At 46.2% G+C, this 16,134-nt stretch overlaps 1 protein-coding gene across 2 annotated transcripts in view; it reads right to left on the bottom strand.

Annotated features, from left to right (window-relative positions):
- Positions 1 to 16,134, bottom strand: part of LOC123813244 (T-cell immunoglobulin and mucin domain-containing protein 4-like) — a 39,451-nt gene that overhangs the window by 11,471 nt on the left and 11,846 nt on the right. The gene's annotated exons all lie outside the window — the stretch shown is intronic.

Raw genomic sequence — 16,134 nt, 5'->3', positions numbered from 1 at the left:
TGTAGTCTTTGTGCCTTTGTCATGTATGTGCATTATTTATCTTAAAATAGATAACAGCAAAAGAATCTTAAAATTAGCCACTTTCCTGGCAATGTACTCACTAATACTTCTGATTAATATTAGATTTTCCTACATAGTAAAAATGTATTTACATTAAAAAATACCAAAATGTGGATCACTGGGTATCTACAGTCCTCAGTATGAATTAGAAAATTAGTTGCTGGTTTAATTTTAAGCTCTTAGGTTCTTGGTATTATCAACTGATGGTCATTGGAGCCAATTCGATGCCAACAGAAATCCCCATCTTTAGGTTGGGTGAAGAAGGAAACTTTATCCAGTACAAACAGCTCAACAGTGCTGCAATGCAACGGCAGAAAAAGCATGGCTGTGAGGCCATGCAGCCCAGAGGCCACTCTTTGGCTTCGCAGCTCTGCTGGTCCACCCTGCTCCAGCGAGGTATCTTCGGTGTTTCAGCTCCAGCTGGAGACAGGCAGTCTTCAGTGGAAAGCAAGCTCTCAGAGCCAGAGAAGAACTGGCTTAGTGGACAGAAGAAAAACCCTGGTCCCTGATTGGTCCATCCTCATGCAAATAAGGACTCTGAATCCTCACAGTTTGATTTGTCCAAAGGCACTGTTCTGATTGGTCACTCTGATTGGTCTGAGATGCATAGCTCTGGTAGGATGGGGAAAATCTCAGTCCTATTGGCTGAAACATTACTCCAGGAAGTCCTTTATAAGGACCGGCTCAGATGGGAGAAACACAGTTGTGGCAGGCAGTTCAGCACAGAGGCCTCTCCATGAAGTACAGTTTGCATGAGAGGTGCAGAAATGGCTGTTAGGCTCTGCTCTTTACTTTACGCCCAGTTAGCCAGCAGGAACCCTTCTTAGTAGGGGTCTGCCCCTTCCCCTGTCTCCCCACCCCTGTAGGGTTCATAGCATACATACATACTCAGGCGAATTGAAATTTCTGTAAAATTTGACCCCAGACCTTGGAACATTATGTGGCTACCACTCAGCCTCCCTTACACTCTAGCACAACTACGTGTTTATCTTTACTGAAGTTTCCTGGCTGTGTGGCCTTAGACAAAACATCTCCTCTCTCTGAGCCACAAAGTTCAGTCATCTGAAAAATGCTCCTACCTCCTTTTTAACCTTATTTCTAGATGACTTTTTACAGAGAATTTGACTAACCTGAGAAAAACCATTACATTGTCATTTTTTACAAGAGATATGAAGCCATACTTAGAATACAAAATGAGTATATACATAGATTAGAAATACAGATACACAAATACACGCATACCTCTTGCTGCCCCAAAGAAAACTAAAAAAGAAATACTCAAAGGCTAAATCCACATGACATGGCATGGAAACATTATTGGCAATTACAGTTTTTCTTATTAGCACTTTTGTTTTAATTTCTACATTTTTTCAAATATAGAACTCTTAACTGTAACATACCCTGTGTGTCAAGAGTTAATCACTGTAAACGCCCTAAGATGCCTGAGCCGTGTGCTAACGCTGAGGTAAGTGTCGTTTCTCCAAAGCAGTAACCGCGCTGACCTTCTACGTGAAACTTTGAAGACAGGCGTTAGAAACCCATTAGCCCACAGCCAGAGACGGTTTGGGTGGGTGGTGCTCTTGGAGAAAACTAAGTGTGTTACATAACACACACATAAAAAAAAAAAAATGAAGTGTGTTACATCTTAGCCTCCCTAGTCCAAGAGCACTGACATGAAAAGATGTACAGGACGTACATCTACCTCTGAGAGATAGACAGATGTGTTGTTATGTCAAAATGGTTTGTTTAAAACGATGAGCACATACAAAAATGGGTGAAGGTCAAGTAGGGACTGTAGACGAGTCAGCTGTGCTGCACCACCGCCCACTTCTGGGTTTGGCCGTGTGCCGCAGGGACGCGCGAGGTCAGCGCTGGGAAGCCAGAGGAAGGTGCAGACCTCTCTGCACTACGTTTGCAAGTTCGTGTGAGTCTAAAATTATTTCAACATAAAAAGTTTTAAAAAACGGACTTAAATGATTTAAACTTCAGCCGTTTCAGATGGTCCGATCTAACATACGTGGGGTGCATGGTGGCTTTGCAGCAAAAAGTTGTTGAACAAAATTGTTGAATTTTAAAGTGAGTTTAAAATAATACAGAGAGTGATTTTGTAAAAAAAAATTGAGAATTTTATAAAAAATGATAGCTGTTACTATGTTGGTAGAGAAAGATGATCTGAGAGAATCTAGCTCAAACTCTTCGAGTAATTAATCTCTTTATCTCAGTCATTGGGGCAGGGTAGGGGTGGAGTGGGAGGGTGAGTAATATTTGGAATATAAAGAATTCTCACTTTACACTGTTTTAACTTTTTCTTTACAAAGCCTATATTTATTTTATAACATGAAGAATAAAGTTTAAATATTAAAACTAAAGCATAAAAACACCATCTTTACCTTCAAAGGACTTATCATCTAGTAGGCTGGCACCAATCAGTGAATGTACTGGAAGAGCCCTGTCGAACCAGGGCTCCCCTGTATCGGGATGGTACAGGTCAAAGGAGGGCCAACTACAGCCTGCAGCCTGGTTCTGTGCAACCTGAGAGCTAAGAATCATTTCTATATATTTTTAATGGTTGGGGAAAACTCAGAAGAAGAATAATGACACATAACACCTGAAAACTGCAGGCAATTCAAATTTCAGTGTCCATCAATAAAGTTTTATTGAAGCACAGTGACACCCATTTGTTTATGTGTGTGCCTGGCTGCTTTTGGACTGAAAAGGTAGAACTGAGGAATTGCAACAGAGACAGTATGGCTTGCAAGGCCTAAAATATGTACTAGGAGTTTGCCAGGTCCTACTCTACTGTTGCAAAAATAACATCCGTGGAGTCAGGGCATTAAGTGCGTTATATATGGGCACGATTTTACTCTTAAAACTTTCAGACCCTAGAGTGATGGGAGACTTGCCCTTCAGGATGGTTAAGCCTGAGGTTGTAGACGAGAACCCACTGTCTCGCTCGCTCAAATAAAATTACGTGCTATGTGCGGTTCTGGAAAGACACTGCAGTTTCAGAAATTCTTTTAAGAATCCATCTTGAACATCACTCCTGTTCCCGCCCCATTACCAGAAATTTGCCTCAAAAGTCCTAGAAACTCCTGCGTGCCCGGCAGAGGGACAAGCACTCCGAGTAAAGTATCTCATTTGATGCCTGCAAAACCCGTTCCCAGGTGTGCAGACTGAGGCTGAGAACGTTTAAAACGTTCGCCTGAAGGAACACAAACCGTAAAAGGAAATTTGAACCCAACTCTGAATGATTCAAAAAATCAGAATCATTAACCACTCTGAGAGAAAAGAAAGAGAGCGTGTTAAAAACCTATTTAAAAACACAAACTCAGTACCCAGTGGGCTTCACGCCAGAAATCTATTGGAAATAAAAGCTGTCTCCTCAGTGGATACATTTTAAAACTCTATTACCTATGTTGACTCATCATTGACTTCATAGACATGGGGCCTCATCCGTCTCTACTTTTAAAACAAATTTAGTTCTAAAATAAGTCAATTCAATGATACAATCTTGAACACAATCCTAGAATTTGAAAAGGGACAGCTTCAAGCCTTCAGAGAAGTTCTTTTCCTTTTGTTGGTAGCATTGGCTTATGCTGCCCCCTTCTGGAGCACTGGTGGTATGGCCTCAAAAATCCAAGGGATGGCACAAAGATCCTGGAATCACAGTGTGAATATTTCAGAGCTGAGAAGAACTTGATATTGTCTTCTCTGAATCCTCTTTCTAATTAATAGAAAAACATATAGGTAGAGAATTTCACTCACTCCAGGTTCCAGAGTAATGCGTTCCAGACGAGAACCCATGTTTTCTGACTTTGCCTGACTTTGCCTAGTAGCATTAAAGTAGATCTGGAATTTCAAAATGACTTTTGAAAGTAGAAACATGCATTTAACTGGATTCACATACTTCCTTTGAATTTGGGAGACCTCCGTGTGCTTTTAATATGTACAGTGACCAAAAAGAGTGCTCTCGCCCGGCCGGGCGGCTCACCCTACTGTGCACTAAAAGGTTATGGGTTCAACTCCCTCTGGGGACGCGCATAGTAGGCAACCAATCTGCTTCTCTCTCACATCAATGCTTCTCTCTCTTTCCCTCTCTCTCTCTAAAATTAATTAAAAACATATCCTTAGGTGAGGATTACAAAAGAAAAGAGCACTCCACACTTAATGAATCAACAGAGCATCGTATAGGTGAGTCAGATGTTCCTTAGCTCCAAGGGCACAACTGGGTGGGGCCTGTTTTTTACATTTGACAGGGAACAGAGAGCACAATGTGTGAGCACCCGACATGATTCATAAAGAGGAAGGAATGATGGGATGACTTCACAGTTCACGCAGATGCGGTGACAGAGGGCAACCAGAGACTGGGGAACACCGTTGTTTGAGTCACCCCGGTTCTGAACGAGGCCTCCACCTCCCACTGCCCCCGAGGTGCCCCAGCAACAAAAATGTCATCATCCCTGTGAGAGCCCGGAGGCGCCACCGCAGGCCACTGCTCTTACACGCCCACATCGGAGGGTCTTGGGGAAGCACAGACAAGGCCTCACCCCACGCCTTCCATGTGAGACTCCTCTCCAAAGCACAATGCCAATACTGCTCTGCCCATACCAGCTCATCAACAGATCTTGATGGAGGGAGGTGGCAAGGAGCACCTCAGAATTACCAATAACAACAACAATACATGGTACCCTACACAGAGCATTTACTACATGCCGAGCACAGGGCAAGTACTGCCCATGTTTGACCTCAGAAAACGCCTAACAGCCGGCACCATCACTGTCCTCATCTCACAGAGGGACCGTGTGGCACAGAGACGGCAGGCAACTGGCTCAAGTCACATTGTGAGCAGGGCAGTGAGCAAACCTCAGAGACCCGGTTAGGTACCCGAGAGCCCGAGCTCTCGTCCTCTGGGCTCTGTGGCCTTCAGACAACCTGGCCACAGCTCACGTGCAATTCCTCTGGAAAGACCGGTGCTGGACAGCGGATGGCCATGCTCTTCCACAGTGCGATGGTGAAGACAGCCATTTGGGACAGACCCTGGCCCTCCACTGCCTAGGTGGGACCCGTTTCTGAAAAACAGTTCCTGATAATTATTATTGCTCGATGACAATGATGAGCACAATGTAAGCAGCGGAAAGTACACAAAACTCTGACGTTTATTACCACATTTGAACTTCAAACTTACGTTGAATTAAGTTGATTTGGGCAGAATTATGGAAAGAGGGAGACCCTGACACTCAGATCTCATACCTTGCCCCGTGCTGCCGACTGTAATGATAGCAGCTGGTAGGGCAAGGACACCTGAGTTCGGAGTCCCATCTAGTCCCCTCTGCCGGGCTGCTGAGCATCACAGGGTCCCTAAGTGCAGGCAGGCTCTTGCCAAAGGGTGTTGGGACCTTGACTCACTGACTTGCTCACATGGCGGGGAGCAGATGCCTCACCACAGAACTTGCTGAGTTTTCCCCTTTTCCCCTGCCCCACCCCAGGAAACCAGAGATCCCTGCGGTTGCGCCTGGCTGGGCGTCAGAGGGGCCCTGTGGTCCGTGGAGTGAGTCACCCAGTGCCCTTGGTTAACCACTAATGAGAACTCATTCCGGGGCTGGCTCTGTGTCCTGCTAGATGGCTGGTACCTTCTTTTTCACACTCTTTGCCTCACCATGGGCGTGCCTCTCTTAAAGCTTGGCTGTGCTCTATGGTCTTACTTGGTTGACCTTCCTGGAGGTGAGCCGTTAGAGGTGAGAATCACACGGATTCCATTCCAGCTTCATTAATGAAAAAAAAAAGTCATTGGTGCAGTTGGTAGACTGCAATGCTGTTGTGAGAAGAATGGTGAGGATCCACTTTTTTTTTTTGTTCTTTCCTTTTATCCCCAGACTGCAAGCCTATCAACTGATTTGAGCCCGTGAGAAGCATGGGGCATGAGAGAGAAAAACAAACCGGCTAATGCCTCGAGAAAGATGTTGACTTTGAAATCAACTGCATCCAATTTCTTTCCTCCTAACAACAGCATTTTTGAGTGAAAATGAGCTTTGCCCTATCCCCCTGCCTGCCTCTACTCCTCCTGTTGCACTCATACTGAGTAGCGATTTCTCCTGCAACTTCCTTATGTCCTTGATCAACTGAGGACCCAGGAAAGTGTCAGGTTCTGACAGAGCTTGATTTCGTCTTCAATAAAATAGTGCGGTGCTGGGGAAAGAGCTGTGATTTGGGAGCCAGAAGAGGGTCCTGCCTAGGGCCTCGTTCCCGGTTCTCTCTGAACTTTTTCAATGCCTCTCTGCCTCAGTTTTCTACAGAGGGGTCCAACCTTTTGGCATCTCTGGGCCACACTGGAAGAAGAGTTGTCTTGGGCCACACATTAAATACATTGCCAAAAGGATTAAATACATAATCACACACACACAAAACTCAAAATGTTTTAAGTAAATTTATGATTTTGTGTTGAGTCGCCTTCACAGTCACCCTGAGCCACATGTGACCCGAGGACCACAGGTTGGACAGCTCTGATTGTTGAATAAAGAGAGTACTATACCAGCAGTTCCTAAATGCCTCCTTGGGGCCAGAGATGGGCTGGCTTCAAAAGAATCTCCTGAGGAAGTTTGTTAAACGTGGGATTTCTTGGGCTCACCCCAGAGGCTCCAATTCTGCAAGTCTGGAGTGAAGCGGAACAACCTCTATTTTCACTAAGCTTCCCTGTGAGCCCAGCCCATGAACAGGTCTGCTGTTCACAGACTGGAGGATCTCTAAGTTCAAGGTCTTGGTTCTCCAGCCTTCACCTACTTCCCTGGGAGGCCAGCATGAGATCTGGTCGGTCTTACACCTTCATTTATTCTGTCCAAACTCCCTTCTCTCTTGCCTCTCTTTCCAGACCAAACCCCACCTCCCCAGTTCTGGATGCATCCTCTCCTCCTACAGCAGGACCAGCCTTGCTCCATTCCCCGTTCCAAGTTCATTCTCTCACAATGTTCCCTGGGGGCTGGGGTGTGTATGTGGCGGGGGGAGGGGGGTCTTCCTCTACACCTCTTTCTCCCTCCCTTATTCTCCTAAGGTAGCTTCAGTTAGAGCTTAGCTCACCTAGGAGACAATATAATAAAGTGTTTAAGAATTCAGTTTTTTAAGAACCAAGAGACCTGGGGTTCAAACTCTGGCAAATTTCTCAACCTCTCCAAGCCGAAGTTCCTTCCCTTTTGGAATGTGCGTAATAATCGAGTCCTCCTCACAGATCCGGGCCACATCTCACAACGAGACAATGTATTAAAAGCATCGAGCCGAACCTCTGGCCAAGATGGAGGCGTAGGTAGACACACTGTGCCTCCTCACACAACCAAAAGAAGGGCAACGACAATTTAAAAAACAAAGAACAAGCAGAACTGACAGAAAATCAAACTACATGGAAGTCCGACAACCAAGGAGTTAAAGAAGAAACATCCATCCAGACCGGGAGGAGGGGCGGAGTCAAGCAGCTGGGCGGAGAGGACTCTGGGCAAGGCGGCAGATTGTGGATTGGGGCAGGCGAGGCTGCAGCTGGTCAGCATGGCAGCGCCTGGCAGACTGGGCAGTCCCACATTCATGTGTGCAGATAAACCAGGCAAACAAAGGGGAGTCAGGAGGGACCGCAAAACCCAGGGCCCCAGCGCAGGGAAATAAAGCCTCAAACCACTGATTGAAAACACCTGTGGAGGTTGACACAGCAGCAGGAGAAACTCCCACCTTCACAGGAGAGTTCATTGGACAGACCCACAGGGTCCTAAAATGTGCACAAACCCACCCACTCAGAAATCAGCACCAGAAGGGCTTCATTTGCTTGGGGGAAGCGGAGGAAGTAACTGAAATCCTGCAGAGAGTGGACCTAGCGCCATTGTTCCCTCTCAGACCCCTCCCTCACAGACAGCCTCACAACCCAGCCACGTGGGTTACCCCACCCTGGTGAACATCTAAGGCTCTTCCCTGCACATGTAACAGGCGCATCAAGACAAAAAAAATGGCTCCAATGAAAGAACAGATCAAAGCTTCAGAACAAATACAACTAAGTGACGAACAAATAGCCAACCTATCAGATGCACAGTTCAAAACATTGGTAATCAGGATGCTCACAGAATTGGTTGAATTTGGCCACAAATTAGATGAAAAAATGAAGGTAACACTAAGTGAAATAAAGGAACATGCACAGGGAACCAATAGTGATGGAAAGGAAACTGGGACTCACATCTATGGAGTGGACCAGAAGGAAGAAAGAAACATCCAATCAGAAGAGAATGAAGAAACAAGAATTCAAAAAAATGAGGAGAGGCTTAGGAACCTCCAGGACATCTTTAAACATTCCAACATCCAAATTATAGGGGTACCAGAAGGAGAAGAGGAAGAGCAACAAGTGGAAAAGTTATTGGAACAAATAATAAAGGATAACTTCCCCAATCTGACAAAGGAAATAAACTTCCAGGATGTCCAGGAAGCTCAGAGAGCCCCAAAGAAGTTGGGCCCAAGGAGGGACACACCAAGGTACATCATAATTACATTACCCAAGATTAAAATGAAGGAGAAAATCCTAGAAGCACCAAGAGAAAAGGAGACAGTTACCCACAAAGGAGTTCCCATCAGACTGTCAGCTGATTTCTCAAAAGAGACCTTGCAGGCAAGAAGGGGCTGGAAAGAAGTATTCCAAGTCATGAAAGGCAAGGACCTACATCCAAGATTGCTCTATCCAGAAAAGCTTTCATTTAGAATGGAAGGGCCGATACAATGCTTCCCAGATAAGGTCAAGTTAACGGATTCCATCATCACCAAACCCTTATTATATGAAATGTTAAAGGGATTTATCTAAGGAAAAGAAGATAAAAAATATGGATAGTAAAATGACAGCAAATTCACAATCATTGACATCCCCACTTAAAACAAAAACAAAAGCAAACTAAGCAAACAACTAGAACAGGAACAGAAACACAGAAATGGAGATCACATGGAGGGTCATCAACAGGGGAGTGGGAGGGGCAGAGAGGGGGAAAAGATACAGAGAATAAGTAGCATAGATGGTAGGTAGAAAATAGACAGGGGAGGGGATAAGAATAGTATGGGAAATGTGGAAGCTAAAGAATTTATGACACATGGACATGAACTAAAGCAGGGAAATGTGGGTGGGAGAGGGTGTGCAGGGTGGAGGGGAGTGAAGGGGGAGAAAATGGGACAACTGTAATAGCATAATCAATGAAATATATTTTAAAAATAAAAATAAAAGCATCAAGCCTGGCCCTGGCATATCAGAAGCACTCAATTAGTGCCATTTATTATCAGTGACTCCCAAAATTATATCCACAGCCCTGAACTGTAGCTTCTGAGATCATGCGCATGAAAGTATTGGCACAGGGGCAAGTCCTTATCTGGCAAGTACACTGTGAATCATCATAGCAATTACTATTTGACCTGAGGTGGGTGCCAACCATCAAAGACACCCATCCCACCCAGACATCCCTTAATGAGCCCAGCCCCCACATTTCCAACTGCCTGCGAGGCATCCCAGAGGCACGTCAAACTCAAGACCTCCCAAATAAATGCCATTCTTCCTCCGGGGTGCCTTTATCAGATAACCTATCACGTCAATCCAATCTCCCAAGTATGGAGAATTAGTTATCCTGTGCTCTTCCTTCCGTCACCTGTTGGGAACTGCCCTGCCTGGTTTCAGAAGCTGTAAGCCCCGCCAAGGCTAAGGCTGAGGGAGTGACCTTGGACGATAAGCCACCAAGGAGACAAAAGCTTATCTCCCTGGCAGGAGCACCACTTCTGCTCCTTTTACTTCATCCATAACTGGCCCCCCAATGCTTGGTTGGTTAGCCAATGATGGGTAAGATTCCCCAAGGGGGGAACAATCTAAGACAGGCACGATCATGTGGGAGGCCCCCAAGGAAGGACTTTGGGGGGTACAGCAAAAGGAGGTGATGGACCCTCGCCCCTTGGCTTTGACAAAGTCTGAGTCCTCATTCTGTCTGCAAGAAGTCTCCTAATCTTTTGGCTACCTTACTTCCCCTGCCTGTCTTAAGCCTAAGACAATGCCTTAAGCCTGAACCAATGACAGAGGGTGGTGCAGCCTTGTGCTGGAAAGGGTGGGTTCCTGGGCGATCAGGCCTGAGAAAGAATACGTAAAATCCTGTAAAACCTGCTTTCTTTAGCAAGCTCTCAATTAAATGATAAGGATCCAAACAAGAAGTAAGTTGGTTCCTCAAAGTTTTACAGCTTTTTAGCTATCTGACCCTGACTCAAAATAGGCCGAGTTCTTTGTTATCTATTGTTTGATTCTTACTGCTTGACAATGATTAATGAGTTTTATCTGTATTCCTGTGCAAATGAACCCAATAAAAGCCCATTGAGGAATAGGTTCCTGGTCCTTCTCCTATGAGAGATTGGCCACCTTTCCTCCCTAAGCAGATCATGTCTTGGTAGACTTATTCACATCTGTGGTGGCGGGGGGTGGGGGGCCTGCGGGTGGAGCCCCCCACAGTCACCAAGTCCTCTTGGTTCTAACTCCTAAAGGGCTCTGCCCTTGCCCTTTCTCTGTTGTCACTGCTGCCATGATTCTAGTCTAGACACTCAGCTCCAGCCTCAGCCTGAATTATTGCAGGGACCCCCTGGGGACCCAGCTCCCCGCCCCCAGGCCCGTTCCCCTCCGACACCCTCCGCACTGCTGCCAGCACTATCTTTCCTACAGCAGAACTGGAAATGTCATTCCCCACTCTAAAACCATGAACGGTTCTTTATGACCCTGGAATGAAATCTAAGTCCTTCAGCCCATCAGTCAAGTCCTTTAAGAAGCTTGACCATGACCAGCTTCCTGTCTCCATGAAATTTAACTGGACTATTAAACGCTCTCCAAGGATTTCATGCTCTTATCAAGTCCCCCTGTCTCTGCTCATGCTGGTCTTCCTCCCTATTCCTTCTTCGATGAAATGGTCTTGCCCTTGAAGAACCAATCCCAAGATCACAATGAAATTGTTCTGGCCCTCCTTTCCAAGACAGAATCTGTCTTTTCCTCCTTGGGGCCCCAGCGCACTTTTTCATACTTCTATCCAAAACAAAGCACACTGGACAACTAATCATTATGTCCAGGCCTGCCTGTACTACTCAAGTGTGACCTTTTTAGGAACAGAGGTCATGGCTGACTTACGTTTCTATGTCCTGTGCTGTGGACAGAGAAGTGACCAGATAAGCCATGGTTAATGAATGACAGGTTTGAAAGGCCTTCCCAAATACCCACATATGCAATCCAAATGCCAGGATAAAGGTAGAAAACCCATTTCCTCTGAGAACCCTTTCATCCCACGGAATGCCAGCTTGCTCTGGACCATGACACACGGGCTGGCTTTGTATAACCAAAAGCAAACCCACAGAAAAAAACAACAGTAATAGAACAAATGTTCTTAAAAGCATCTTTTCCCCCATCCTAGCCCTGGGACCAAGAAAAGGTTACTATAAAAGCTCAAGGAAAGGAAAATGTTATTATTACCAGAGCAACGTTTATTTTTTCCAATTTTACTGGACTGACAGCCAAGCCCTCACGCATCTTCGGGCGCATTCAATTTGAAATTGTTCTGCAGCTTTGACTTCATGCTGGCGATGGGTATAATGAGCCATCTGGGGGCTGGGAAACAGTGAGTCCTGATGCTTCAGGATCAAATACGAAAACCTGCCCTCGGGGAAGCTCTGTGGAGAGACGGGGGCTGCCGGTCCTGAGACGAGGGCCACCTGTACCTCTGACATCGAGAGCACTGGCCTCTGGCCTCAGCTGCCTTCCCAACTCACCAGAAGGCCTCTTAACTTGTGCCCTTTTCTGCCCTCGGTTTCCCAGTTTTCCATACCCAACAACCCTTCGGCCCCCCAGAGTGCATGGACACAACTTAAAGCCCGTAAGAGCTAGGCGTGAGTCCCCACCCTCACTCTGTCTAGCTGTGCGATGATCTCAGGAAAATTACCCCACATCTCTGAGCTCTATTCTGGGCAGCTATAGAGAGGCGAAGATTTGTCCCCCCTGGGTGGGGCTTCTTCAGATGGTGGAAGTAGAAGCTATATACTTGGAAGTGTCTTATAAAATAAGAAACACAAATCTGGAAGCCCTTGTGCAGCAAACTCGGCCACAGCTCTTTTTCAGCCATAACTTGCTTTCTAAGCCTAAATTATAGAGTGTGGCTTCCAGAGACGGAGCGACGCGAGGACAGAGCCAGCAAGAGGCAGGGGGAGACGGAAGATGTCCACCCACAGAACAAAAGCAATCACGAAGAGTTCTGTGGAGCCGCGGCCAAAGGAGTCTGGGAAAAACTGTCAGAATCTCGGCTTTGTTCTAATCATAAGTAGAGCATTTTGACCTTACAGTTTTAAAGCTTTCGTAACTTCCCCAAGTTTGTAATTTTGTCGCTCATCAGCTGTTTCCCTGGTGCAATCAGCAGTTAAAAAAAAACAAACAGAATAAAACCAAAAAGTGTCTATGTGCTTACAAGGAATGGTGAGTCAGCTGGGAGCTTTGGGAAGTGGCCTCTCGTTACCTTGCCGCTCCGAACTAAAATTGGGAGCGTGTGAGCAGGACCAGCAGCCGAGTACGTAAGAGAGGACACAGGAGTCCATCCCAGTGACTAGCGTTGACTAGCCAGTAATTGTGGGCTGGGCATTTTCCTCATGTACTCCCTCCCTTAATAGCCCTGAGAAATAAGGACCACTAGTATTTCAATTTCATACGTTGAGGAAACTGAGATTTAGAAAAGGATAGAACACGCCACTTACCTGAAATTCAAAAAGGGAGGGGGGAAACCCCAGCCCCAAATGGCAGAGCTGGGGTGTAACCTGAGCCTCTCCCACACGTGGGGTGCAGCTCCTTCAGCCCTTGCCCTAGGCTACCTGGGAGACTGTGGGAAGAAAGGACTGGAAAGAAAGAATGTGGGCTGTTACTGAGCTGGTCAAAGGGAGCCTGAGGACTAATCAGGAGAGGACTTAATCCCAGGCCACCTGACTTTACTGAGGAAATGACAGTCATGTGGCTCTCTTCCCCCTGCCTTCAGAGTCCCTAACCCCCAGAGACGGCGGAGTCTTCAGGGAACAATCTGGAACCATTTCACATGTACCCTTGCTGCCAAGCAAATGAGAATCACTCCTCAGGCTAGAAGGAATGATTTAAATTCCCAGGTACGGGGAGGAGTAAGAGTTTGTATTCCTGTAACAGGCTTCCTTCAGCTGCAGAAAGAACCTATGAGGGTTTTTATTGTTATTATTGTTGGTGGTGTTTCTAGCTGTGTGATCTTGGGCAAATCACTCTCCCCCGACCCCACCCCATCTCTGAACTCCACGAAGAGTGGAGGTGAGAGATTTCCTTCTGGGTAATGCTCATTCTAGGGAACAGTAGATCTGACAGGATCCTCCTTAAGGATTTAAACCAGGCCTCAATCATGAAAGAAGCTTTACCATCCAAAAATTACATGGAGAAGTGAGGAGGGAATTGAGGGTGTTTAGCCAGGGAAAGAAAACTCCACAGAGACGTGCAGGCCCTCTGATATGGGGTGAAAGCACTTTCATGGAAGTGAAGAGGTGACCTTATGGTGTCAAAACCTCCAAGGGGACATGGGGGGAGGCAGCACAGCATGGCGTTAGAGTGGCATCAGGGTGGCGCAGACATGGGCTAAGGCCAGGCCGGTCACTCCCCAGACATGTGATAACCTTCATGAGCTCCTGAATGAAGGTGATGATGGTGTTTATCTCGTAGGCTTTTGTGAAAAATCTAATGAGGTTACGCACATAAATGAATGGTGTTAAAACAAAGAAAGAACTGAATAGGTGTAAACTTCTCTAATAAACTCTCTAAAGTTCTGCTGTTTTTTCTAATGTGCAAAAGGGGGGTAATATCTGTGCCTGACTAGAAAGTCATTGTGAGATTTAAGTAAGAAAATGCATGTTATAAACCCTTAGCACAGCACCTAACACATAGCTAAGTCCTTAGCTGATGGTAATTATCATTATAAGTGTTTTGTTACCAAAACCAGTGGGAGGAAACAATGGTCAATGAAAGAACAAGATCCTTCATTTCAGCTGGGGAAAAAAAGGTAAGATGAGGCCTGGCTGGTGTGGCTCAGTGGATTGAGTGCTGGACTGCAAAGCAAAGGGTCGCTAGTTCGATTCCCAGTCAGGGCACCTGCCTGGGTTGCAGGCCAGGTCCCTGGTGGGGGGCACGTGAGAGGCAACAACACATTGATGATTCTCTCCCTCTCTTTCTCCTTCCCTTCCCCTTTCTCTAAAAATAAATAATTTTTTTAAAAAAAGATGAAATAATATCTAAGAGCCCGGAGCCGGAGCCAGACCTCCTGGGCCTGGTGCCTGAGAGCTGCGTGGCCCTGGGAGAGTTCCGTAAAACAGGGAATGTATCTGCTGTAGAGGGACTGGAGGAAGTGGCCCGTGGCGAGAGCTTGGCCAGCCCATGGTACGAGCTCAACAAACCCTGGTTTGTTCCATAGCAAGTGGAGGTTAACACAGAGACGAACACACCCTCTTACAACAAGTTCCTCCTCCACAGTGCAGCATCTGCGTGTGGGGGCGAGCATTCCCTCTCTTCCGGAACCTAACGCGGAGGAATGAACTGAAAACGATCAGGAACATCACGGGAGAGGGTAAACCCACAGACGGTGTCTTATTCCCAATTCAATGTAAAATAGCCCAAGACTTACATGGAATAAATGACAACGTTTTGAAAACCCCTTGCCCACCCTTCATCGTTTTTCTGGTTGCCACCTTCTCTCCGACAGAAAACAGCCCCGACCCTAACCCTGCACCACAGACAAAGAAGGTTTGAATCTCTGGGACTCGGTTTCCCTTACATTACAAACATCAAGTCTTCCTGATCCTGTCTTCCCACGGCATGAGTCAGTGCAGGCCAGAGCTTCTCCGCTGTACCCGCTCACCCCTGCATTTCACCTGGATTTACAGTCTCCCTTCAGAACCGCGCCCCTGCCACTCACTCTCGTCTGTCCCCTCCAAGCCTATCTTCTGAGCCTTCGTGAGTGATATGACAGTGCCTCCTTCCCAGAGGTAAAGGATGGCCGTCTTCCGGCGAATAAACTCAAAGAATGACACCCAGACCCTGTGCGAACCAGAACAGCAAAAGGACAAGATGACACTTTTCTTCTCAGGAAGATCAAAAAGAATTAAACAAATGGTCATGTCAAGTGTAGGGAGGATATGGAAAAGCAGATCCTCTGTGGGCAGGAAAACGGGTCGGCGCAGCCTTTCCGGAGGACAATTTTGTAATAGCTATTCAATTTGAACTTGCACATGTCTTTCAGCCCAGCCTTTCTCCTCGCTGGGCACCACCCTGGCCAGAGAGACACTTGCATAAACGCTTAAGGGGACACACACATGCGAGGTTGTCCACTGCAGACTCCTCACGACGATGAAGCTTTGGAACCACTGAAACGCCCTCATGGGACAATGGGTTCTATAAGTATCCACAGTATGAGCTGCTGCTATACAGCAGTTTAGTGTGACGATGCGGACCTGCAGGGACTGAGGCAGAAGGCAGTCTGATATATGTATAATGTGAGGTGAATGAAACAAAATGCAGAAGGCTGCACACAGAATGATAGCATTTTTAAAAAACCCCACATACAAAACAAACTGTATGCTTCTATCTCTATACATATACATAAGGGACTAGAAAGAGATCTAGAATGTTCATCTTCAAGACAGCCATGGTGACCTCAGAGGAGGGGATGGGACTCAAGAGAGGGAGATAAAGAGAACTTTGTTTTTAACTTTTTATGTATCCCAAAAATGCGTTAGTGTAATATTTGTAAAATTTAAAATAAGTTAGTAGGCCCTGGCTGATGTGGCTCAGTTGGTTGAAGCATTGTCCCATAGACTGAAAGGTTGTGGGTTTGATCCCCAGTCTGGGCGTGTACCAGAGGGAACTGATCAATGTTAATCTCACCTCTCTCTCTCTCTCTCTCTCTCTCTCTCTCTCTCTCTCTCTCTGTCTCCCCTCTCTCCCTCTCTCAAATCCTTGGGTGAGGATTAAAAAAAAAAATAATATGTTCATAGTATTTTGAAAAATGAATGGAT

This window comes from Phyllostomus hastatus, unplaced genomic scaffold, assembly GCF_019186645.2.
Source record: "Phyllostomus hastatus isolate PE091 unplaced genomic scaffold, TTU_PhHast_1.1 phas_contig_150, whole genome shotgun sequence".
Taxonomy (NCBI): Eukaryota; Metazoa; Chordata; class Mammalia; order Chiroptera; family Phyllostomidae; genus Phyllostomus; species Phyllostomus hastatus.
The sequence above is the reverse complement of the archived record's forward strand: the minus strand, read 5'-3'. Positions and strand labels throughout refer to the sequence as shown.